The sequence below is a fragment of the Cervus canadensis genome, chromosome 6, assembly GCF_019320065.1.
Source record: "Cervus canadensis isolate Bull #8, Minnesota chromosome 6, ASM1932006v1, whole genome shotgun sequence".
Lineage (NCBI taxonomy): Eukaryota > Metazoa > Chordata > Mammalia > Artiodactyla > Cervidae > Cervus > Cervus canadensis.
This window is the reverse complement of record NC_057391.1, coordinates 72,475,061-72,501,496: the sequence shown is the minus strand read 5'-3', so window position 1 is coordinate 72,501,496 and position 26,436 is coordinate 72,475,061. Positions and strand designations below refer to the sequence as shown.

At 36.6% G+C, this 26,436-nt stretch overlaps 1 protein-coding gene across 6 annotated transcripts in view; it reads right to left on the bottom strand.

The window, feature by feature from the left end:
- The window catches only part of FUT8 (fucosyltransferase 8), a 314,622-nt gene that overhangs the window by 210,627 nt on the left and 77,559 nt on the right, over window positions 1–26,436 (bottom strand). For 4 of the 6 annotated variants that reach the window (XM_043472310.1, XM_043472309.1, XM_043472307.1 and 1 more), the window contains exon 3: window positions 2,353–2,443. The exons of the other annotated variants lie outside the window; for them this stretch is intronic. The gene's annotated coding sequence lies outside the window, so the exon portion shown is untranslated. The remainder of the gene's footprint in view (window positions 1–2,352; window positions 2,444–26,436) is intronic. 6 annotated transcript variants of the gene reach the window in all.

Genomic DNA, 26,436 nt, shown 5'->3' with positions numbered 1-26,436 from the left:
GTGCTCCCCTCCTAGGTGAAACAGGATGGCTACAAGGGGCTGCTGCTGCTGCTAAGTCACTTCAGTCGTGTCTGACTCTGTGTGACCCCATAGACAGCAGCCCACCAGGCTCCTCCGTCCCCAGGATTCTCCAGGCAAGAACACTGGAGTGGGTCGCCATTTCCTTCTCCAATGCATCAAAGTGAAAGTGAAGTCGCTCAGTCGTGTCCGATTCTTTGCGACCCCATGGACTGTATAGCCTACCAGGCTCCTCCGTCCATGGGATTTTCTAGGCAAGAGTACTGGAGTGGGTTGCCGTTTCCTTCTCCACTACAGGGGGCTAGAATTGGATATTTCTCTCCTTCCAACATGGAAGGCTAGAGTTGGGTATTTCCCTTCTTCTAAGTCAGTTAGTGTCTGATAACACTCTAATAGATTAGGCTCTGGTAAAACACTTTCTCTTGATAGCAGATCTTGTTAAGAAAAGAAAGATGCCTTGGCATATCTCAAAATGGTTATTTTCTCCTCCCCCTGGAGGAAGCACCAGGGGATTTTTCTCAGATAGTCACTGTGAGGACCTGAGAGAGCTCCTAGAAGTAAAATCACGAAAACGTGGGGATTCCCTACGACCAGGTCCCCCCTGGAGTTCTCAAGTCAGGTTTGTCTACATGGAGCTTCCTGTAATTTGTCAATCACACTTTAGATTTTTCCTACACAGTAGTGGTTTCTTTTGCAGTTTCTGTTAAGCTGTCATTTTCTACCTGCCTGTCTCTTCAATTTGAGAGCAGTGGTTTGCCCTGTGACCTCACTTCTCTGATGGATCTAAGAAGAGTTTTGATTTTTTAGTTTGTTCACTATTTTACTTGTTGTTAAGATGGAATAATTATTAAATATAATAATTATTATAAATTATATATAATTATTTAAATTATAGAAAAATAAAGCCAGTTTCTTATTCCTAAAACAGCATTACAGCGTCTTCTAAACAAATTATAAGTTTTAAGATTTATCCTCTTGGGGGGAAAGAAAAGTCAGTATAAAGCTAGGATTTGTATGTGAAATTTGACATTTGGATGCCAGTTCCCAACATTTTCTATTGCCGTGAAATTAACCTTTACCAAAATTACTTTACTTAGAAAATCTTAGTTGTGCTATCTGCTGTTCTTATAGCAAGAAGCACAGCTAATTTTTTTCCAAATCACATTGTAGAACAGCTCATTACTTTTTATATTACTAACTTAAATTTTATTCAACTTGAGTTTAACATACTTAACCAAAAGCAAGCTGATTATAACATGAACATATCTAATTCACCTTAAAACATCTGAAAGTATGTTGCAAATTAAGTCTCCAAACATAACAAGTATATCAGAATGGCCAAACCCAAGGGAATATATTAGCATCATCTTTCCTTTGCATAAATGTAAATTTCATTTTGTTATTATTTCCACATCCCTCATACATTAGATACAACAGATACTTCTGAGCCCTTTATACAGTAAACAGATGGTGAACCACTACAAAACTAGAAGCAAGCATAACATCTTAAGGAATTATTAAGAATCTTACTCTTCATTTGGAGGATTACCACAGAGTTGGACAAATAATTTTCTTAGGAGGATCATGAGGAATTAGGGTAAGAAATATAATGGAAATGATAATAGAGATGGTCACAAAAAGAACTGAGAAAAGAGATCATAGTAATAAGTGAACAATAATATAAACACTCTTAGAAAAAAGAAAATCTACACAAAAAAGAACTGCCCAAAGAGAATGAAGATAGATGCTTATGAAAAAAAGAAAAGAATGCTCTGTAAGCTCCACTCAATTTGCTGAATGTTAAATATATTCCTGAGACCCCCCCATTCCTGAAGCCCCAAAATAAAGTCAATGTCTAAGTAAAACTGAGACTTAGTACTTGACATAGTTTCTAACGAAAGTAATAACCAACAAAATAGATCCAATTATGTCAGTTTACAAGAGATAAAGAAATGAAAACATCAAAAGCAAGAAAACAAAAATATTAAGACTATCTAGTCATGTCAGTGGTTATACATGTAAAAACAGAAATTCAGGTGAGAATAGCTACGTAAAAGGGACAAGATAGCCCAGTAGATAGAGCACAGAATATAGTCCTGCTCCAAAAAGCTGTCGTATGATTTTTAGAAAGTCATCGTATTATCTCTAGAGCTGAAATAATGTAGATTCAGTAGAATCTTTTGAGGAACAGTGATATGATGTAAATAAATAACACAGTGTTTTCTGCATGAGAAAACACTACTTAAAGAGAAAAGGGTTTTTTAACTTTTTAAAAAAAGAAAAATTTGACTTATTTACAAAATTACTAAATATTAAGTATGAAAAATGGCTTACCTTTTTTCCCCTAGAACGTAAGAAGCTGATGGAATCACATATTTCCAATGGAAGATATTACTGCTTGAAACTAGGTCACTATAATTATCAACTGTTTAAAATGAGACAAAAGAAAGGGGTAACATTAATTATCTACAATTATACATTTCTTTATTAAGAAGAAACTTATGTCACACAAAACCTCAAGCCTTGAAGAGACATATGTCCCTAGGTTTGAACTCTCCAGGGAAAGTTTCTTTGAGCAAAGATTAGACAAATAGTTGAAAACTATTTAAATAATCACTGATCACTAAATGTAAATAGCTTTTTTAACTAAAAAGAAAAAAAATTTTTTTTTCAATATTTACTGTTATCACCCTACTTTTTTCCCAAAAAAGGAAAACATGAAAGTTCAGCTAACACAAAAAGGCCCCACTATTCAAAAAAAAAAAAGAGGGTAATATTCAGACAGCTTCAAGGACAAAAAGTATGTTCTAGACCAGATCATATTTACAGTTCCTCATCTAGAATTCAACTAACATTCAACTGCAGCAATCAGCCAAGCTTGGCAAATTAAAATAACAGTAATTTTGACAGATTATCTTCTATAAATATTCAAATATGGACGTCTGTGTGCATGCAAGGGTCTCTATATGCCAATCAAAATGCTTTGTTTAGGATCCTAAAATTGAGCATGTTTTTACCCTTCATTTCCGTAGGGGTCCCCTGGATCCTTAACTTTCATTTTAACTCTTTCACCTCAACTCATAGAGCTGCCAAGTATTTCAATTCTGTGCCCTGAATTATATTACCTATGGCCTGAATTTAAAAATTTTGAGAGTAACATTCATATAAATATAAAGCACCAATAGACAAGAAGAAACAACCTAGGGTCTTAAAAAAAGTCTAGGTCTGTAAAGACAAAAACAAAAATTCAGGAATTGGGGGTAATAGGGATAATGAAAGCAGGGAGAGTTGCTTGACAGTTAGCAACTGAGTAAAAGATTAACTTTTAATTCAGGTAATCAGGTATGCCTTGGTAAAGTAAAATTCAAATATAAAGAGCAATTAACAACTTCATAAATTTGGGCTGTATGCAAAGTTCAATTAAGATAGACTACTATTTATTTGGCTCAAGGAAGACCTTATACTTTAAGTATACCAAAGTGTCAAAAGTGGGAAAATGCGTTTAGTGTGAAATTGAAACCAAAATTTTTAAATGCATAGATAGCCCTATATTTAATCAAGAATAATGGCTTTAAAGAACACAAGCTATCTGATACATGAATTTTCTAACTGTCCTCCTCTCCTGTCTCCCATTAGTTTAGTTTCCCTTAAACATGTACACAGTTACTGAAAAGCCTCAGAAATTCCAGGAAAACTACAAGTGATAGGCACGATTCTACATCTAGAGGAGCAACAAAATTATGGAAGAAAAGTCAACCTACTTGGAGGCACTGCCCTTCTACGCCCACTTGGAAAGAAACAGTGATAAAGACCTCTAGTAAAATTGCTCAAAACATCTCTGGAAAACAGGCTTGAATGAAATTCTACTTCATGATCCACTCACCATTCAACCACCCAAAACCAGGTCCAACAGTGGATCCAAGCCAGATCAACGGTTCTCAACGCAGTGAAAATGAAAGTCACTCCATCATGTCTGACTCTACAACCCAATGGACTGTAAGTCCAGGGAATACTCCAGGCCAGAATACTGGGGTGGGTAGCCACTCCCTTCTCCAGGGGATCTTCCCAACCCAGGGATCGAACCCAGGTCTCCCACATTGCAGGTGGATTCTTTACCAGCTGAGCCACCAGGGAAGGGAAGACAGAAAAAAAGTCTGGTCCAAGGACCAGTAGCTTCAGGCTCCACTGGGAGTTTGTTAGAAATTCAGAATCTCAGGCCCTAACCAATGACATATTGGATCAGAATCTGCATTTTAACAAGATCTCCAAATAATTCGTATACATATTACAATTTGAGAAGCTCTGCTGGAAGAAGATTAGAATGAGAGAGAAAGTACAATTCCTCTGTTTAAAGATTGGTTCCCACTATAGACCACAGTTTAGCCAATAAGCAATCAATTTTAATCTCTGGTTTATCACTACTCCTACAATTTTTATATTTTGATTAAGGGATCTTGAAATACAGAAACCCCTTCTAAGTCAAAGTAATGAGTAATCATTAATTCTCAGGTCCCAAGAAAGGCTATGACAGTTATCAAATCATATTAGCTACACAACTAATTTAAAAATAGTAATAACTCCTTTCCTTTTAAATCCTAGACACCAAGAACATGCAGGGTTCCCGTCGCTAAGAGGGAGACCAAGAGACCAAAAGTCTATGCTATCTTATAACCAGAAGAGAAAGCTATACATACTGGTTATTCAGCTATGGTCTCTCAGCAACAAATCCACCCTTTAACACTCAGCTCAGTAATGCTGATAATATTAATAGAACTGTGGAAACTACTTTTCTCTTTTGCCAGCTAGCTTCCTCATGCTGTCGATAAGGAGAAGCTTGGTTTTTCCACTCAGCATTGATGTAGCACAAGCCCTCCATCCCAACAGCAGCAGTTGGTGAGAGCCAAAAGTTTTTTCTGACACTCTAAGAAGCACCAGCAATAGTGAGACAGTACCCCATCTAGAAGTTTTGAGCCGAAACTCTACTCTAAGCTCTTCTTCATCCCCCTGTCCTCTGGATGACTGATGCTTTCTACAATTATTGTCTCTGTGTTACTCCAGTATTCCACTTTGGCCTTCTCAGCCTCTAATACCTCTATAACCTACTCCCCGTATTAAATTTTATGGCAGAAATATAGTGTAGATTGCTTCCCTGTCTAGATTCTAACTGATATGTAAATGGAATAAAATTTTAGCATGATTTGATCAATCTGGAAAACTACTTTCCCAAAACATGATAATCCATGAGAAATATGCACTGACTCTGTCCAAATATGTACAAGGGAAATGGCAGCAAAAAGTACAACTGAGAAAGAAAAAGAGGGAACATAACCTAAGAAAGTAATGTACTAAAACAAACATCATGGTAGAAAACACATTTTGACCCCCCAAAGCATAAAGAAAAGGTCAATAGAAAGTCTAAAACAAAAATGTTTTCCACTTTAATAAAAATCACAGAATTTAAGAAGTAGAAGAAACTTTATTATACTGCCTCTGCCACTGTTCAGTTTTGTTAATTTTATATTGAGTTTGGATTACTATACTTTCAAGAAGCTGTTGAGAAATTAGAGAGAATCCATAGAAGATCACAAAACTTATGAGAGCACTAGGAAATAAAAGTCATGAAGAAGGGCTCAAGGAGTCAAACTTTTCAGTCCAGTATATTGTGAAGAAAACTTCAAGCCAACATTATTAGCTGCCTCCCAGTTAAAGAGTTCTGACCAGTTTACACTTGATTATCCTTCAGATCCTTAAAATGATGGAAGATAATAGTAAATGAAGACATAAAATGGAGTTACCTAGCTTAATGATTTCCTTCACGTTAATAAAGTAGCAGCTCTTAATGCTATCCATATGAGAATGACTTAGATTATTCTTTAAAAAACAATGATGATGATAAATGTCCAGAACACTACAGCCAGACATCTGACTTAACTGGTCTGAGGTAGAGTCTAGGCATGTTAAAAAAAAACAACAACAACAACACACATCCAAGTGTTTATAATGTACTGACAAAGGGATTTGGAACCACTAGTGGGACATTCTATGACTTTAATACTCAAGATATGATCTAAAGACTAGCTACATCCAGAGCTGGCTTAAAACTGAGCGTTCAAAAACTAAGATCATGGCATCTGGTCCCATCACTTCATGGCAAATAGATGGGGAAAAAATGGAAACAGTGACAGACTTTATTTTCTTGGGCTCCAGAATCATTGTGGACAGTGACGGCAGCCATGAAATTAAAAGATGCTGGCTCCTTGGAAAAAAAGGTATGACCAACTTAGACAACGTATTTAAAAGCAGAAACATTACTTTGCCAACAAAGGTCTGTATAGTCAAGGCTATGGTTTTTTCCAGTAGTCAGGCATGGCTGTGAGAGTAGGACCATAAAGAAGGCCAAAGAATTGATGCTTTTGAACTGTGGTGTTGGAGAAGACTTTTGAGAGTCCCTTGGACTGCAAGGAGATCCAACCAGTGCATTCTAAAGGAAATCAGTCCTGAATATTCATTGAAAAGACTGATGCTGAAGCTCCAGTACTTTGGTTGCCTAATGTGAAGAACTGACTCATTGGAAAAGACCCTGATGCTGGGAAAGATTGAAGGCAGAAGAAGGGGACAACAGAGGATGAGATGGCTAGATGGCATCACTGACTCAACGGACATGAGTTTGAACAAGCTCCAGGAGTTGGTAAAAGACAGGGTCGCCTGACGTTCTGCAGTCCATGGGGTTGCAGAGTCAGACACATCTGAACGACTGAACTGAACTGACCAAAACATGTTGAAATAATTCAGAAGGAAATGTACTTATTGGAAATAAAAATACTATAAGAAAGAAGGAAAAAATCAGTGTGCTTTACTCTGGTTTAAAAAGAAAAATTGTTACAACAGTAATATAATCATATCAACCCTGTTAAGGGTCTGTAGCCCACACTTAAAACAGAAAGGAATATGACACAAAAGCAGTAACTCAGATTACCTATAACATCAATTGTCAATATTCTAAGGTGAATGATAAATATACCAATACTGCAGATAGGGTTCCTATGAATGAACAATTTCTGGAAAGAACCACTTTACTATCTACCTTTGGGAAATAATAAAGCCCTATGTTAGGAGACATATTTTCCTTGATGTCTCCTTAATTCACTCTATACTCTTCCTATGACCACCACCATCACCCTCTGAAAAGGACAAAAGGTTATGATTTTTTTTTACAATGAAATGGCATGATGTATAATTTAGTCTGATTTTTCTCTTCTTCTGTACCCCACGACTACTAACTTCCAAAAAGTTCACTCTCTGCTTCTGTCATTACAGAAGCAAAATCTTCAGCCCCAGAAAGACACAGATGATTCTTTTGAAAATGCTGAAGACAATTTTAAAGAAGAGGTCAGATAAAAGGCTATCAATAAAAGACCTACTAGAAAGTTTTAATAATTCATGTGAATTCTAAACAGCACAATAGAAAAGCCAATGTTTCCAGAGACAAATATATTATTGTACTGGCAAATAGACTGAGCTTAAAATAAGCAAAATTATATCCTATGAGTATTTAAAGCAGAGCAACAATGTCTATGTTTTAGCTTCATTCAGTCCAACGATACTCCTAAAAAATACAGTGTACCATCTTCATTTGACAAAGCCCGGTTGACCTAGTTTCTGAGAAAGAACAAAACTACAGATATTAAAAACAGCACTGCTTACCCCATAGAGTTATTAAAGTGGATGCTGGAGCCAGAAAGATTTGGGGGCTAAAAATACAAATGCAAAGACTAACTGAAATGGAGTCTTCTAAAGACCTAAGTTTAAAATTATGACTTGAACTCATTGGTTCCTTTGGGTAAGGTTTTACCTGAAGAATCTAAGAAAGCTGAGGTGCATGTGAAGCACTTTAGTGGTGAATTCTGATTTCCCAAACTGTGGATCTGGAATAAGACTTCCCAGGAAGCCAACACAGACAAAACCCAAAAGAAGAGTGTTCTTAGGAGAGAAAGCAACCGTCAAAAAACAACAGAAGCTGAGCATTCCTGATATGACTCTGTCACTAACTAACATGACTAATAAAGTAACCCATACCAAAACTCCTTGAAAATTTCCATCAGATTTTAATCATTCATGTTAGTTATATAAATTATTTATAGCTATTTTTTCCTTTCTAGTTAGTACCAGAAAACACTCTCTTTGTGTCTCTACCTATCTTCATAATAGTATGTTCTTCATAATAGTACGCATCTCTACCTATCTTCATAATAGGCATAAAAGTATGCCTTATGTTCTCATCCTATTAAAAAAGACTATATTATTTGAATAATAAAATATACAATATTTATAAAAAAAATTAAAATACACATCAAAGAAGTGATATTTACTAAAAAATAGTTGAATGAACAAATATTACTACCTTCCTACCCTCATAACATGGAAAAATTTTAATGGAAAAAGTTTACCAGCTCCATCACCAATAAAATAGAAAGCTTATTATATCAAAGAAACACAACTATTTAAAATCACTAGAATGATTTTTTAATCATCAGGAAGAATAAATTAAAAATATTCTCAAACTTCATAGTGAATCAGAATTACTTAATTAATCTTGCAAAATTACAGAATCTGAGCTCCATGGCCAGAGATTATGATTCATAAAGTCTGAGTTTCTGAAGATGAACCCCAAACTCTACATTTTAACAGGCTTCCTAAATGATTATCAACTGGATTATCCTTGAACTACAATTTACTGTACACTTCACCTTCAATCCACTGTCAACTTCTTAATAAGTCTTTGAGGTCTGATCAGAATGCCCACCGTCAGTCTCATCTTAACAGCCTCAATTTCTATATGAACTACATGCTTACAACTAACACAGAGATAAAATAATAGCAATCAGTTATTGGACATATATTACTATGGGCTGTAAATTCTGCACAATCTATTATACGTATATAACTCTGGAGTGCTGTAGTCCATGAGGTCACAAAAGAGTTGCATATGACTTGGTGACTAAACAACAAGAATTAAATGATATTTTGCATATAAAATATAGTACAGTGTCTGGCTAAAATAAATAAATGCTCAATAAAGTACTAGTTGAAGCTAGTACAACTAGTACAACTAGCTACTAGTTGAAAACTAATGGCTACACAAAAACCTGCACATAGATGTTCAGTTCAGTTCAGTCGCGTGGTCGTGTCCAACTCTTTGCGACCCCACGAACCGCAGGACGCCAGGCATCCCTGTCCATCATCAACTCCCATAGTTCACCCAAACCCATGTCCATCAAGTCAGTGATGCCATCCAACCATCTCATCCTCTGTCGTCCCCTTCTCCTCCTGCCCTCAATCTTTCCCAGTATCAGGGTCTTTTCCAGTGAGTCAGCTCTTCGCATCAGGTGGCCAAAGTATTGGAGTTTCAGCTTCTGCATCATCAGTCCTTCCAATGAACACCCAAGGACTGATCTCCTTTAGGATGGACTGGTTGGATCTCCTTGTGGTCCAAGGGACTCTCAAGAGTCTTCTCCAACACCACAGTTCAAAAGCATCAATTTTTCGGCACTCGTAGTCCAACTTTCTTTATAGTCCAACTCTCATATCCATACATGACCACTGGAAAAACCATAGCCTTGACTAGATGGACCTTTGTTGGCAAAGTAATGTCTCTGCTTTCTAATATGCTGTAGGTTTGTCATAACTTTCCTTCCAAGGAGTAAGCATCTTTTCATTCCATGGCTGCAATCACCATCTGCAGTGATTTTGGAGCCCAGAAAAATTAAGTCAGACACTGTTTCCACTGTTTCCCCATTTATTTGCCATGATGTGTTGGAACCAGATGCCATGATCTTAGTTTTCTGAATGTTGAGCTTTAAGTCAACTTCTTCACTCTCCTCTTTCACTTTCATCAAGAGGCTCTTTAGTTCTTCACTTTCTGCCATAAGGGTGGTGTCATCTACATATCTGAGGTTATTGATATTTCTCCCAGCAATCTTGATTCCAGCTGGTGCTTCATCCAGTCCAGCATTTCTCATGATGTACTCTGCATATAAGTTAAATAAGCAGGGTGACAATATACAGCCTTGATGTACTCCTTTTCCTATTTGGAACCAGTCTGTTGTTCCATGTCCAGTTCTAACTGGTGCTTCCTGACCTGCATATAGATTTCTCAGGAGGCAGGTCAGGTGGTCTGGTAGTCTCATCTGTTGAAGAATTTTCCACAGTTTATTGTGATCCACACAGTCGAAGGCTTTGGCATAGTCAATAAAGCAGAAATAGATGTTTTTCTGGAACTCTCTTGCTTTCTCGATGATTCAGTGGATGTTGGCAATTTGATCTCTGGTTCCTCTGCCTTTTCGAAAACCAGCTTGAACATCTGGAAGTTCACGGTTCACATATTGCTGAAGCCTGGCTTGCAAAATTTTGAAAATTACTTTACTAGCGTATGAGATGAGTGTGATTGTGCGGTAGTTTGAGCATTCTTTGGCATTGCCTTTCTTTGGGATTGGAATAAAAACTGACCTTTTCCAGTTCTGTGGCCACTGCTGAGTTTTCCAAATTTGCTGGTATATTGAGTGCAGCACTTTCATAGCATCATCTTTCAGGATTTGAAATAGCTCAACTGGAATTCCATCACCTCCACTAGCTTTGTTCACAGTGATGCTTCCTAAGGCCCACTTGACTTCACATTCCAGGATGTCTGGCTCTAGGTGAGTGATCACACCATCGTGATTATCTGGATGTTCAGAATAGCTTTATTTATAATTGCCAAAACTAGGAAGCAACCAGAATGTCCTTCAGTGGGTGAATAGATAAGTAAACTTTGGTACTTTCAGATGATGAAATATTATTCAGTACCAAAATGGAATGAGCTATCAAGTCATGAAAAGACATGGGGGGAACCTGAAAGTAAACAAAGTCAATCTGAGAAGGCTACATAACTGTATAATTCCAACTAATATGCCATTTGGAAAACAAAAAACTATGGAGACAGTAAAAAGATTAGGAATAGTTCAGGGTTGGAAGCTGGGGAGAAGGGATGAAAAGACACAGAGGATATGGAGGGGAGGGGTGCAGTGAATATATTCTTCATGGTTTTATAATTATACATACGTATCATTATACATTTGTCCAAACTCACAGAATGTACAACCTAAAGAGTCAATCCTAAAGTAAACTATGGATTTCTGATTACAATGTGTCAATGTAGCTTCACCAACTGTAACAAACGTACCACTCTGGTGGGAACTGTTGATAAATGGAGGAGGCAATACATGTGCAGGGGCAAAGGGTATACAGGAAACCTCTATACCTCCCTCTCAGTTTTGTTGTGAACCTAAAACCACTCTAAAAAAAAAATCATCTTTATTAAAAACAAACAAACAAACAGTAAAGTGCTATCATCCCTTATAGCAAAGATATTATTTTACGGGGGTCCTCCTAACAACCCTAAGAGGCAGTCGCTATTATTTCCAAATTGCAGTTAAGGAAATTAAGGTTTAGCAACTTGCCCAGGCAAGTAACTTGCCTAGAGGTAGTGAAGGAGAAGAGACAGGGTTCATGAGAAAGCAAGTAACTCCAAAATCTGAACTCTTTAACCTAAGCTAACTTCCTCAAGAAGCCAGGCAACAACAGTCAATACAAAACCGTTCCACATTCATAACCACCCTTCACAAGAATTTTCCTGAGTTATCCCCAGGTCAGTCATGGGGAATGACCTAAGCACACACTCACAAATGTTCCTAAGGCTAAGAACTAAAGAAGGCCAGGCACTGGACTATGACAGACGTCTGAGAAAAGGTAATTATAGTAACCAAAACTATGTAGGGGTTGCTGAATAAACTATTTTGTATTAAGGAATGTTCAAATAAGTATAATACTTAAAGAGTGTTTAATGCTTTCACAGCACTTTAGAATTATGAATTACTAATAACTCCTTGACAAGGGTCAATATGACTGTTAACCTTCCAGCAAACATGAAGATACAGATTGATAAAATCTAAACAGCTAACACTGAATGACTTTAGATTCATTAACCTGACAAACTCAGTCTTGGAACTCTCCACACATAAGGACTATGATCCTTAGTTAAGAGTTTAAGAAGCCACAAGGGGGTCAATTCAAAACAGGACTTCTATATTTCATCCACACAAAATATGAACATAATAAATATGAAATTCAAAGCTCTCTAATGCTCTTTAATGTTTCCTACTCAAATTTTATAAAATTTGATTATGTTCCTAACGATTAAGTTTTGTACATTTTTTAAAACACTCTGTAACTTTTCTCAAAATATGTATTTCCCAGTACCTTAAATTGCTCCCATGTGGCTATTGTCGTATCTCTCAAGAATTAATATTCTTCTCGCTTGCTTCTTCCTACAACCCATCACCGAAACGGTAAGCAATGCTTTCCACAAACATCCCTTACCCTGCTCCCACCTGAACCACATCTACACTCACAAGTAAAACACAATTCACTGATAACATCAAAAAAAAATGAAAGCAAGTATTAGTCGCTCAGCCCTGTCTGACTCTTTGCTATTCCATGGATTGTAATCCACCAGGATACTCTGTCTATGGGATTTTCTGGGCAAGAATACTTGCCAGGAGATTGCCATTTCCTCCTCCAGGGGATCTTTCCTACCCAGGGATTGAACCCAGGACTCCCACACTGCAGGAAGATTCTTTACCATCTGAGCCACCAGGGAAGCCCGATAACATCAGCATACCACTAAAACTACAAACTCAGAAAATGAAAATTACTGATTATGATAACGTGTACACTACCCTGTTCAACTATACAGAAGAGAACTTGTATTTTAACCTGGTATCTCTCAACAAGTTAATGCAACTCTTGTAGTTACTTAGTTTTATCAATCTTAGTTTTACAGATAACTAAGAAGATTTTTAATGAAAATGCATTCAAATTAGACTCTTAGTCAAATAAAATGTGATACATAATAATGAACAATATACATATAAAACTCAGGCAGAAAGAACACATAGCTCTCATTTGTTCACCTTCTCTTTCAGGAAATAAACTCTTTACGCCCTGTCCCACACACAGAGTCTGATTCACCGGACAGCTACTGCCCAAACAATCTTAGTAGGGCAAAAGGAAGCCAAAGACTGAACACGGACTGAACATTTCCCTGTGCTGGAGATCTGTTCGTTAAACATATAAAAGTAGCTAACTCCATTATCTAGATTTTTACAGAGAACATGCATTACACTTTAATAGTTACAAAAGATTTAGTCATTTTTTTTTTATGTGATAAGTTTATTTAGTGGGAGCTTTTCTCTCTCTCTTTTTTTTTTTTTAAGGAAAAAGCAGATTTTAGAAATCCCTGCCTGAGAAATAATGCAACTTTAAACATACCAAATCCCATAAAAGCAAATCAGTGAAATCAGTGAGGTTGTAAAGGGCTCTAGACGGTGGCACAGAGTCCCTGAGCCAGCAGACGCCACGTTTCAGGAACTGTGTGCTTCTCTTCCTGAGCTCTGTCTACAGAAGAAGCACTCTGCTCTTTATAATGGAAACCAGAGCCCAGAACTAATATGACCACAGAAATTATCTGGAACAGCCTAGAAGTCCCTCTAACTGCGTAACACCCACACACCTCAAATGATAGGAAACCTAAACACTTGGTAAATCTTTCCCCACTCTCTTCGTACTAAGTATAAACAAATATGTTCCCAGTAATGAGCAGACTCTCTGGACACACTGAATAGGGATACCGTTAGGCCCCGGACTGCCCTCCACTCCTTCACAGAGGAAGAATAAGCCATCTAATTGTAATTTAATCAGAACCTATCTTTTAATGGTATAAACTGTCCAGTAAGGCAGTCAGTAGCCAAATGTGGCCACTGAGCATGTGAAATATGGCTAGTTTAAACTGAGAAATGCCCTAAATGTAAAATACACACTGACTTCAAAAACTCAGTAGGAATAAAAGAATGCAAAGTATTTCATTATTTTTATTAATTATTTTAAATATTTAAATAATATACATTATTAAAACTAATTTAACCTATTTCTTTTTACCTTATTTAATGTGACTACCAGAAAATTTTAAATTACATGCATGGTTCACATTGTATTTCTATTGTACAGTGCTGATCTACCTAAACCAGTGACCATAAGCCCTTACTTATTGAACTTCCTGGATCAAGCTTTCATGCTTCTATAGCATCATAAAATCTGGTCCTCACCAAAATTCCCTTTCCCCCTGATTTGCAGAGCAGATTATATTCAGGTTCCTTCCTTTCTGATACCATCATTCAGCCTTAAAATGCTGAATAAATTCTGTAATATTTCACCTCCTCCACCAGCATCACCGTCCAACCCAAGTTACCAGCCTTAAAATATTCATCTTTCATCTCTAATGGCTATCACATTTAGAGAAGAAAAGGCAGAGAATTTTTCACAAATGGGCCTCCAGGTTATCTTTAAGAAGAAATCTATGATAGTGCTAAGGGTTTAGTCTCTAGAATCAAAAATCATGAACCCTGCCTTCCACTGTGCAAAGCATTATAGCTCAGTTCCCTTATCTGTAACATGGGTAAATACTATTATGTTTCATTTAACACATTTCATTATTAATATAAGAAAAGCATTTAGAACAGCATCTGGGACTTCAGTGCTAATAAGTATTAGTTATTACCGTTATTATAATTTCCTTTCTTGTCCTGCTTCCTGAACCTATCATTCTCCTCTTTCTACTCCTGACTGCTCCATTAACAGGTTCTCACTTCAGTCAAACCTGCAACATATGCAACAAAAGGTAAAGAATACACAACAATGGGAAGGAGGTCATTCGGAGCCAAAAAGAACAAAGAATACCAAACACAAGAGCCCATAAGAAAGTGTACTATGTGACATAACCAGAAGATTCCTCAGCATGATAAACAGTCTAGCTAATTCTGGGACCCTGCAAAAGGTATCTTCAAGGGGGTTGAAACAGATGCTCCTAAAGTCCCCTTTTAATCCTCTATGCCCCTATCAAAGTATCCAACCCAGACGTTAAAACCTGGAACCTTTGTAACTTTGAGTCAGCTACTGACTCATATCTGTACACCTAAAAATTAACAAGTTCCTATCTGCATCTATTGGAGAGCCTAAGTTTAGACCTCTATCACATGACAACACAGGTTAAAATCTGTCCACTCTTACCTAAAAGCCCAAGAAGCAGAGGACATATAGATCAAAGGTCAAAATACTCACTTTGTCACTTGCAGCATACTGAGTCTCAGGGGCCTGGAGTAGATTCAGGTAAGCAGCTCTTTAACTTAAAGCCAAAATTCAGTTCAGCTTAACCTCTCATTACCCTTTTCATATTCTGTCATATACTGTAGACAATTACACTATATATTTTATTTCCTACTTTCTCAAATTAGACAGAAAGCATCTTAAAGGCTAGGACTATATCTTCCCTAATTCAAAACTACAACCTTAATTCTGACATATTGGATACACAAATATTTGTCTTGCTAGATTGAATTTATAGTTACAGTATAAAACAATACTATTTACCTTTGTGAAGTCTTTGGTTTTTAGAACAATCTCACGTGATTTCACTTGATTATTCCAATGATCCTATAGTCACAGCAAAGGCATAGTCTCATTTCTATGAAGTACCTGAATTTCAAATGTCTGATTAACTAACTAAAAATTATTCACTTTAGTACATCTTAATAAGCAAATTTTTAGTCCCAGGCCACACTGGTCATAAGTGACAAAGCCAGAATGGCACTGTGCTATATCACACCACACTAGGACCTTTCTCGGAGAGAACCAGTAAAGGAAGGGAGAAAGTGAAAGAAGACACTGACAAGTTTTGATAATGAGATAAATGTATAACCGATCCCTAAATAAAACAACTGCTTTTCACAATTCTTTTTTCCGATCTTATTAAAGTCTCAAAGTTTTATTTTTCTTCCTAAAAGTTTCTTTGTGTTGAGTTTCTTCCTTTATTCTCACATAATTAGTTGTACTTTCATCATTAAAATTATATTCCATCTCAAATTTTACCTGCTATCTGCCCTCGTGCCTATAAGCTAAATTATGTTTTCAAGTTATGCAATTTTGTAAATATAGTTTCCTTATTCTGTCTTAATAAATGTTTTGTTATTCACTTGAATTTGCCAGTATTCTCTAATTTTTTTGTTTGGTTTTTGTTCAAAGCTACACTCTCTAAAAATAACCTATATAAGTCCACATTCTGCTAATATATACACTATACTTTTGTGAGAAAAGAACTGGCAGCTTCTCTAGAAAAGAACCTACATTGAAAAATCAACCAACATTGGCTGACACTAAAATAATAATAAAAGCATTAACTTGCAACCTATTTCACTAGGTTCATATTTAGAGTGTCCATAAACCCCCCATTTAATCGATGACAATCAATTCACTCAACTTCTCTGAATCTGTTTTACTGTGTGTGATAATAAAAACATTGGTCTAGATCTTTGGAATTTCTTTTAAATTCTAAAGAGTTCCTGAGATTACGGGTTTAAGTCCAAGTTTATTTACCCTATAAAAGTTGATTTATTATTTTAATGCACATATCTGCACCTTTTCTACTTTACTTAAAGGTAAGAACTATACATCTTTGTAGCCTTATCCTTTTGGATAAGAGGTGTTTATGGTGCTAACAGAAGAGGTGGTAACATGGCACTATGTACATGCAGGCATGTTTCAGTTGCCTTTCTACCTTAAGTGTTAAATTGTTAGCACTGACAGAAGACTCTCAATTCCCTACGTGTGATTCAACAGCAAATCACTTCAATTTCTGAGAAGACACAGTAAAATTGGTTAGAACCCAAGTCAAGTCATTATAGCCCATGATCAATATTCAGCATAATGAGTATCTGCAAAAGAGATGGTAATTAATTGGGACAGGGAGACTGGCCCCAAACCCTGTGCTTAGCCACGGTTCTTCATAACCCTTAGAGCCATCTCCCAACTGATGATGTGAAAACCAGACCTCAGAATAACATCCACATCCCCAGATCATAAAACTAGAGGAAGGAAGAATAAGGGAAACATTAACATGGATATGTATTTTACTTCTGATTCACTATCTAACCTGCTTCAAGAAATTTACCAAATTTGTTTTCAGACAAGGTGAAAGGCAATTTTATATTACAGTAAAATTTGAGGAAGTAATTTTTTAAAACACAGACATACAGTTTTTCAGGTATTTCCAATCAACGTGTAATTATGTCAACATTAGCTTAAATTTAAATTGAAATCTATTATCCCTTTAAATATTCTTAGTAGATGCCTAGGCCTTGATAAAAATCACTAACCTGTGTTTAGAATACTCATGTATCTATAAAATTCAATGCAGAAACAAGCAGAACAGACAACAATCATATAACGGTGCACAGAGCAGTGGGAAAATGAAAAAGTGTCTGGGAACCTTAATAAAGAGTCACAGATAATCATCGCATCGACACGCAGTTAAACACATGGCACTCCAGTTTCAGGAATCCTGAGCTTACCAAAACTTTGACAACTAAATTTGGGTTGCTTGGGGTGAGGAAAAGAGATGCGAAAGGGGAGTGAGGAGCCTTTAAAAACCCCTATTTTGACTAAGACTGCAGCTGTAATTACAGCTGTTCTGAAGCTTTTCTTGAAACTGCTAAATAACAGTTTTTTAAACAATAATAACCAAAAGTAGGTTTAATGAACTGAAGAATTTGATAGGAGGACTTCATAGTTAAAGGTGTTTGGTTTTTTTTTTTTACTACATAATTAACTTTCTATTGTTTTTGCTCTGCAACTAGTAGATAAGAATTGTTACAAAAGGCAAGAACCTTTCTCAGCTTTCTTAGATGTCCAAGTTTTCAATGTTTTTTTTTTAACATTAAAAAAAAAAAACACATTAGAAAGTGCACACTGCACTCCCTTCCTTTAGTATCTTTACATAAACTCACATTTTACATTTCTTCTCCCTCACCATGCCATGTACTTGGCATACTTATGAAACAAGTATATGAACCAAACTAGAAACAGGTATGATATCAATAAACAACACATTGAGTCCTTTTGATAACATTCCAAATATATTCTCTAAGAGTGTACTTACATTAAAAAAGGTTACATTACACATAAGCACAAATGAAGTTATACACATTGTAGACTCATTTTTGTGTCATATTTAAGATATGAACAGCATCTCATTTCTCTGGATAATTATTCATTCAGTATCTAAAAATAAAAAATCTCATTCTGGTCAAAAACAGCTACATAAGAGGCTCTCAAACTCACTGCCTCCCTCAGACACATTGAATCTACATCCAAACATGCAAGTTCCTCTGAAAGAAAATTACGGACTAGCGGGTGACTATTACAAAGAGGGTAAATAAGGAAAAACCTACATCAAATGAGTGGATAAGCTGAGAAACATTCTCTTCATAAACTCCAATCCCAGCACAGCAACATACAGCTGGGAAGGAATTCACAACTACTAGCTTCTCCCTAAAGAATGAAGAGTTTAGACCCAACATCTACCACTCCAACTTTTAAGACTTCCTCTGAGGGGTTGGGCCCCAAATCATCTAGCTCTGAAAGCCAACAGACTCTACACATTATAGGAGTCCCAGACGGAAAAGAAAAAGAGGCAGAAAGTTTCTTTGAAGAAATAATGGCTGAAAACTCCCCTAACCTGAGGAAACAAATAGATACCCAGACACAGGGAGTCCATCTGAAGTGTTTCAAATAAGATGAGTCTAAACCAAGTCCCATTAAATTAAATTATCAAAAGGTAAAGACAAAGACAGAATGTTAAAAGCAGTGAGAGAGAAACCACATGCTAAGTAAAAGAAAACATCAATAGGATATTCAGCAGTTTTTTTTTTCAGCAAAATCTGAAAACTTTTATAGGCCAGAAGGAAGTAAAATAATATATTCAGAGTGCTAAAAGAAAAAAATGCCAACCAAGAATACTCTACCCATCAAAGTTGTCCTTCAAAATTGAACAAGAGATAAAGGGTTTTCCAGGCAAATAAAAGCTGAATGCGTCTACGGAGAGTTCACCAAGACGGCTGAATAGAAAGACTCTGAGCTCACCTCCTCTGATGGTTTCTATCACTGATAACGGGGCTTCCCTGGTAACTCAGCCATTGTCAAAAAATCCATCTGCCAACGCAGGAGACATGGGTTCAATCCCTGGGTTGGGAAGATCCCCTGGAGAAGGAAAGGGCAACCCACTCCAGTATTCCTGCCTGGGAAATCCCAAGGACAGAGGAACCTGGTTGGCTACAGATCAGGGGGTTGCAAACAGATACAACTGAGTGACTAAACAACAACAACTCACAACAACACTATATTATATAACTGAAATTTGCTAAGAGAGAATCTAAATGTTCTCACATACACACACACACAAAAAGATAAGCAGATAAAATAGGTGAGGTGATGGATATGTGAATTAACTAGATGGTGGGACTTCTTTCACAATTCACACAGATCAAGTCACTACAACATACACTTTACATATCCTACAATTTTATTTGTCAAGTATTGGCGGGGGAGGAGTTAAAAAAATCACACATCTAATGGAATTTTTTAAATAAACTGACTTGGTAATTTTAAAAATGTCCTAAACAGCTGAGATTTTACATTTGCATATTTTCATTTCTATCTGTGGGTAGCAGGAATTTCTAGAAAAACATCAAGAGTAAATGAAGATACTTTCTTGAGAAGAAAGAGAAAAGGATGTCTTTCAGAGTTCCCAACATTTAAAGATATAGAGGCTAAAAAAAATACTTTCCAGAAAATTAAACAAAGCTGAAACAGTGAACACTTACTTTATAAGTATCAAACATTACAAGTGGAGGAAAATGTCATTTTAGGAGCAAAGTAGAGTTCATGAAGGAAAGGTTCTTACCAGTGACTGGCAAAATGTAGACAAATTTAAATAAAATTATATAAGTGTAGATAAATCTGTTCTCTAACTTCCTCTGAATATCAAAAAGAGAAAGCTCCATTACTGAAATTTTTGTGATCTTCTGCAGAACAAAAAATAATAAAGTTCTCATAACTTACAGAAAAGTACTTAAGTATATATGATAATACTAAAATATTGATTATATCTGACACATTTACCCTAAAAGAGCTTGACAGTAAATCAAATATATTTTTCATAGTTATGGTAAGCATACCCATGTAGAAATAACAGATATGCTATACTTCATTTTTTTATTCATTCAAGCTGGTTTGAAATGAGAGCTTAGAGAGCTGGATTAGGAAAGAATAGGAAATTCAATTCTTTTTCTAAATTCTGAAAAGTTAGGAAGAAACACCCCAATAACCCTAACTATGATGGCCAAATAATTACATTTCCCTAAAACCTAAACAGATCAAAGTCTTTCATGGATGCCTGTACTTAAACTAAAAGGTAAGCAAGCATTACAAGAATACAGGGAGTCACAAAACAAGAGGCAAACCCACAGATAATAAGACAATCTGTGTATTCAAAGAGGACAAGGATAATTTAATTTCAAAGCACAGATTTACAGAAGACTGTATTCACCTGTAGTCAAAAACTACTTCATAAAAGCAAAGAAGTCACAGGAAGCACAGACAAGTCACCAAACTCAAAACTGAACCGTGTTAAGTACCAGCTGCTAGAAACCAGTAATGCATTAAAAAGATACAAGAGTCTTTCCCAGCATCAGGGTACAACAAATAAATGCTTGTTTAGTATATTAAAAAAAAAAAAAAAAGATACAAGAAAATAGCTGATCCATTCAGTCACAAACCAAGCTCCCAGAAATGCACAGGTAGGCTTTGAAAGGTTGCTTGCACATACGGAAATTTGCAAACTAGCTATTAAGAATTATCTCATGTGACTTCTTATAAGACAAAAAAAAAAAACTGCTGCAAAACCCTCCCTTCCAGCCATATGTCTATTTTGAAGCATTTCATTATTATACATTATTGTTTCATCTACTGCACAGCAGGTATATAACAAGATCCAAAACACGGTACAAAGAAGACAGGAAGACTTAGAGGACTTTTTAACACTACAAAATAATTAACTACTTATTCTTAGAAGTTTCATAAAGATATTCCTGCTGAGATCAAGAGCTAGAAAGGCCTAAAATCATGACCAGGGTAAAGGACCCTCATACTTGGGGTTTGGGAAGAGGAGTGTGGGGTTGGGAAAAGACTTCAGGAGCCAATGACAGAAAAATCTACTATGACGACTCTAAAAATCTGAAGTTTCCACTGGCCCTCTCATGCTCCGGAGGCTGCTTCTCCCCAGCTCTGTTGATAAAATCTAAAGTGTCCAATGGCTGCTCATCTACAAGATCAATTCTCTGAGAGTTATACTTAACCAACTATTCCCCAAACCAGTTGTACTACGCCTGCACCCATCCTACTAAAGCACTATAAAAAAATTCTACCATCCTTCCCCAAGTCAGAACTCTCTTTCAGAGCCTTTTCAGCTCAGCATTTTCTAATAAGTTTAATTTTCTTTCAAACTGTGAAAAGTTCCAGAAGCAGGAATTTGCTTTATTTTCTTGATGGGTTCCAAGATAACTTTCATTAGAAACTTAGGAGAAAATAAAAGACAAAACATTTATTAAGTGCCTAACAACACTGCTATGTACTTTTATGCAGTTGATTCTATTTAACCCTCACTGTAACCCTTGGGATGAATATTTTTATATTCACTCGACAGATGAGAAATCAGAAACTTAGTTTAAGAAACTTATCAAGTTAGCAAGTGGTAAATACAAGACTTAAACCCAACTATCCCAGAGCAACTCATTCACCAAAAGGCTTAAGTATCCTACAGCTATCTCCCATCAGTAATGCTGAACATAATGAGTACAATGTTTCAACTGTAAGTTAACAACTACCTCAGCATATGTTTTCCCAAACATTTCTTAATTTTTCTTTCTACTTTTTCACACCATAGTTCAATTTGGTTTATATTTTAAACAGCTAGAAATGATATTTGAAAATAAAATACTTTTTAAAACCCAGGTATTATACATGCAGAATGATTGCTTTCATGAAGGAAGCATTCTGTGGGGGAAAAAAAAAAAACTGCCAATACAAAACTGTGCACAACAGACATCTGCATTAGCTAGGGCTAGAACATAAACAGTAACTCTCATCTCAATAAACACACCAAAAAATTATTTGACAAAACCCAACATCTGTCCCTGATTTGAAGTCTGCAAATTAGGAATGGAAAGGAAAGCAATCTAATAAAGGGGTCTAGGAAAAAAATCTGTAATCAATGTCACACTTAATCATGAAAGAAAACATGGTTTCCCCCCAAGACTAGAAGCAAGACCAGGATATCCACTATCGCAAGTTCTATTCAACATTATACTAGAGGGTCCAGCCAGTGAAGTCAGTTAAAAAAAGAAAGAAAAGGGATCTGTATTGGATTGAAAGAAATGAAACTCTATTCACAGAAGACACGATTGTCCATGTAGACAATCCAATGGAATCAACAAAAAGGAAAAAAAAAAACTAGAACTGAAAAGTTCACTTAGCAAGGTTACAAAATTCAAGGCCAACATACAAAAATAAACTGTACTTTTATATATTAGCAATGAACAAACAGAATTGGAATTTTTTTAAATATCATTTATAAATGGCATAAAATACCATTTATAAAAAACTAAATTTTTAAAAAATACCATTTATAAAAAATTGATTTTTAAAAAATACCATTTTAAAATACCTTTTATAAAACACCACATATAAAAGAAAAAAATAGCATACTTGGGGATAAATCTGGCAAAATGTTGGAAAGATGTGCATAGTGAAAACTATAAAACACTGCTGAAAGAAATTAAAAATCTAAGTAAATGGAGATAGCCTTAATCATGGGTTAAAAGACAACACTGTTAAGATTTCAATTCTTCCCAGATTTATCTATAGATCCTATGCAATTCCCCCAAATTTATCTACAGATTCAACAAAAATCCCAATAACCTTTTTTCAGATAGACATTTATAAATTGCTTCTAAAATTCATAAAGAAATGTAAATGACATAGTATAGCTGCATCCCTCTGGATTGAATCAGGAAAGTAGCTACAGAGATTTGAAAACTGAAAGTGAAGTATATAGAATCATTAACTATACCAAGAGGTTGAAGTAATAGCAGTTATTTAGTGAGAAGTAAACAGAATTCTAAAGAACACAACAGCAGCCAATACTTTGTAAGGCTCAGAGAGAGTGGCTAAGCAAGAACCTCTACCAACTCGTCTCAGGCGATTTCAGGGCTGACACTCAGACCTCGGAGAGGGCACAGGTCTATCTCACTGAACGGCAGAGAAGGTGCTCTGGTGACATGCCAGCGGAACCTGCTGAAAATCCGCCTGTGGATCTTGCCAGAAATCCAGTCTTTAGGGAGCTATGAAAAAAAGCTGTTGACCTGCAAGTGTCCCACCAAGGTAATCTGCCACAAACCATACGAGGGAGAGATACAAAGAGAAGGTGCTGGCCCTGGGCTGAGGCTGCAGCTACCACGCTCTCTCCGCACTTCAGGGGGCCTAGTGCGGGAAAGCCGCACACGCTCAGGAGACGCTGGCTGAGGGCAGCTATGTGGGCTGACCCTGGAGAAGATGAGTATGCTGCTGGAGACCACAAAGCTGGCACACAAGAACCAAGAAGCAGAAGTCTCCTGCAATGTCTCTCCAGCATTCTCTATCGACAAAGCTTCACACTGTACAGCTGGCAAAAGAAAAATATTTAAAGGACCTGATACATTTTCACAGAGCAGGGAAAAAAAAAAAAAAAAGGATAAATCTGGAGCTGAGAGGCAATAAATTGACAACCAGTACAATAGCCAATATCTTATAGGCTGTAAAAGAAAAACAAATTTAGAGGGGTAGCATGACCTGGCTTCATGACTTCTTATAAAGTCACAGTAATCAAAATGAGAGCAGCACTGAGACAGACAAAGAGTTCAGTGGAACAAATCTGGTAGTCAGAAATAAACCCACATATATATGACAAACTAATTTTTAACAAATATCAAAAGGACAACCTTTTCAACAAACGATGCTAGAACTGGATATCACTATGTAAAAACATGAACCTCCATGAAGCTTTTGATCCATATTTAAAAAAAAAAAAAAAATTCAAAATTCATCATAGAATGAAGCATAAGACCTGAAACCATAAAACGTCTAGAAGATAACTGTAGAAAATCTTTTTAAGCGTGGATTAGACAAATATATGTTAGATACAAAAACAAAATCATCCATATAAAAATATATTGATTGCCTGGGCCTCACTGAAATTAAAAATGTGTGCTCCTCAAAAGATACTGTTAAGAGAATGAAAAGAAAAGCCACAATCTAGGAGAAAATGGCTGCAAAGCATAGAATAAAAAAATATATAAAGGGTGCTCAAATTTAAGTAATGAGGAATTAAATCAATTAAAGGGTAAAAGATCTGAACATTTTACCACAAAAAATCTACAAATGGTAAATAAACACACGAATTAATACTCAATATCATTAGTCATTCAGTTCAGTTCAGTCACTCAGTCGTGTCCGACTCTTTGAGACCCCATGAATTGCAACACACCAGGCCTCCCTGTCCATCACCAACCGGAGTTTACTCAAACTCATGTCCATCAAGTCGGTGATGCCATCGAACCGTCTCACCCTCTGTCATCCCCTTCTCCTCCTGCCCTCAATCTCTCCCAGCATCAGGGTCTTTTCCAATGAGTCAACTCTTCGCATGAGGTGGCCAAAGTACTGGAGTTTCAGCTTCAGCATCAGTCCTTCCAATGAACACCCAGGACTGATCTCCTTTAGGATGGACTGGTTGGATCTCCTTGCAGTCCAAGGAACTCTCAAGAGTCTTCTCCAACACCACAGTTCAAAAGCACCAATTTTTCGGCGCTCAGCTTTCCTCACAGTCCAACTCCCACATTCATACATGACCACTGGAAAAACCATAGCCTTGACTAGATGCACCTTTGTTGGCAAAGTGATGTCTCTGCTTTTTAATATGCGATCTAGGTTGGTCATAACTTTCCTTCCAAGGAGTAAGCATCTTTTACTTAGAGAAATGCAAAGTAAAACCACAAGGAGATACGACCACACAAACACACCAGTTAGAATGGCTAAAATTTGAAAGAATGACCATACCAAATGTTGCTAAGATACAGAAGAACTATACACTGCCAACAAAATCAAAAACAAAAAGAGCTAGTTTTTTTTTTTTTTTTTTGGTAAAGCTACTTTGGAAAACTATTTGGTAATTTCCTAAAAAGTTATATGCACTCCTACTCTATGACCCAGTCACTCCACACTTAGGTATTTACTGAAGAGAAATGAAAATATGTTTTCATACAAAAACTTGTGTATTAAATGTTCATGGCAGCTTTACTTGTAAGAACCAGTAACTAAAAAAGAACTCAAAATGCCCATCAACAGATGAATGGAAAAACAAACTGTGATATATCCATGTGTGTCATTTATCAATTTATTGCCCCTCAGCTCTGAATGCATCCATCAACATATGCTGTATGACAGACAAGAAAATTCCTTCAGTATGCTCATTCCTTCAATAAGCCCCATGTTTAGCTCTCTCAGTAGAGGGCACTCAAAAGACACTGAAGTAGAAAGAGGCTCCTCAGCAGTTACTAAAGAGACTTATGGGTGAAAGAATGTTAGGTGCAGATATGAGGACCTCCAGTAGAGTACTGTCTTAGCCACCTGCAGAGAAAATAGTCCTTCTGTGACCTTGAAGCCTCAGCCTGGTATAATAAAGTGTCAATGTCCCTTACGGGCTTGGTCTCTTACCAGCACCAGCATCTATATTCCCTCTACAAGCCCTGAGACTGAACAGTTACCTGTGGCCCAGATGGATACACACCAAGCTGTCTCTCCTGCAAGCCCCCAAGACAGCCCACCCACTCCAAAAGTTTTCTGCCCCTGCTGGCACCTGGACTCCCATTACACACCCATTCTGTCAGTTGCTGATCCCCTGCTATCCTCTTACACTCCAGTGTGTTGCCTACTGCTTATCCAGCAACTTCAGACCACCTCTGGCCTAAACAAACCATGAACTTCTCTGCTATCCAGTGAACTGAACCCCATCTTCTCCAATGACATCTTAACCCTTTCCAAATCTGTCCTCCTTGGGTACTCTCCCAAAGCCCTACAATACTGTATAAAGTTTCCTTATTACCTTATCATTAACTCTTTAGTCATATAATTCTTGACACTAAACTTTCCTTACTTAAGCAACTGTATGGTTTCCATCTCCTTACTGGACCCAGATTGCTACACCATTCAAAAGACTACCTGAGTGGTACAAAAAGAAGAGAAATAAGGATGCAACAACATGGATGAATCTCAAAATAATTATGCTGTGTGAAAAAAGCAACTTCTCCCCAAAAGGACATACTACAGATTCCATTTTTTAAAACT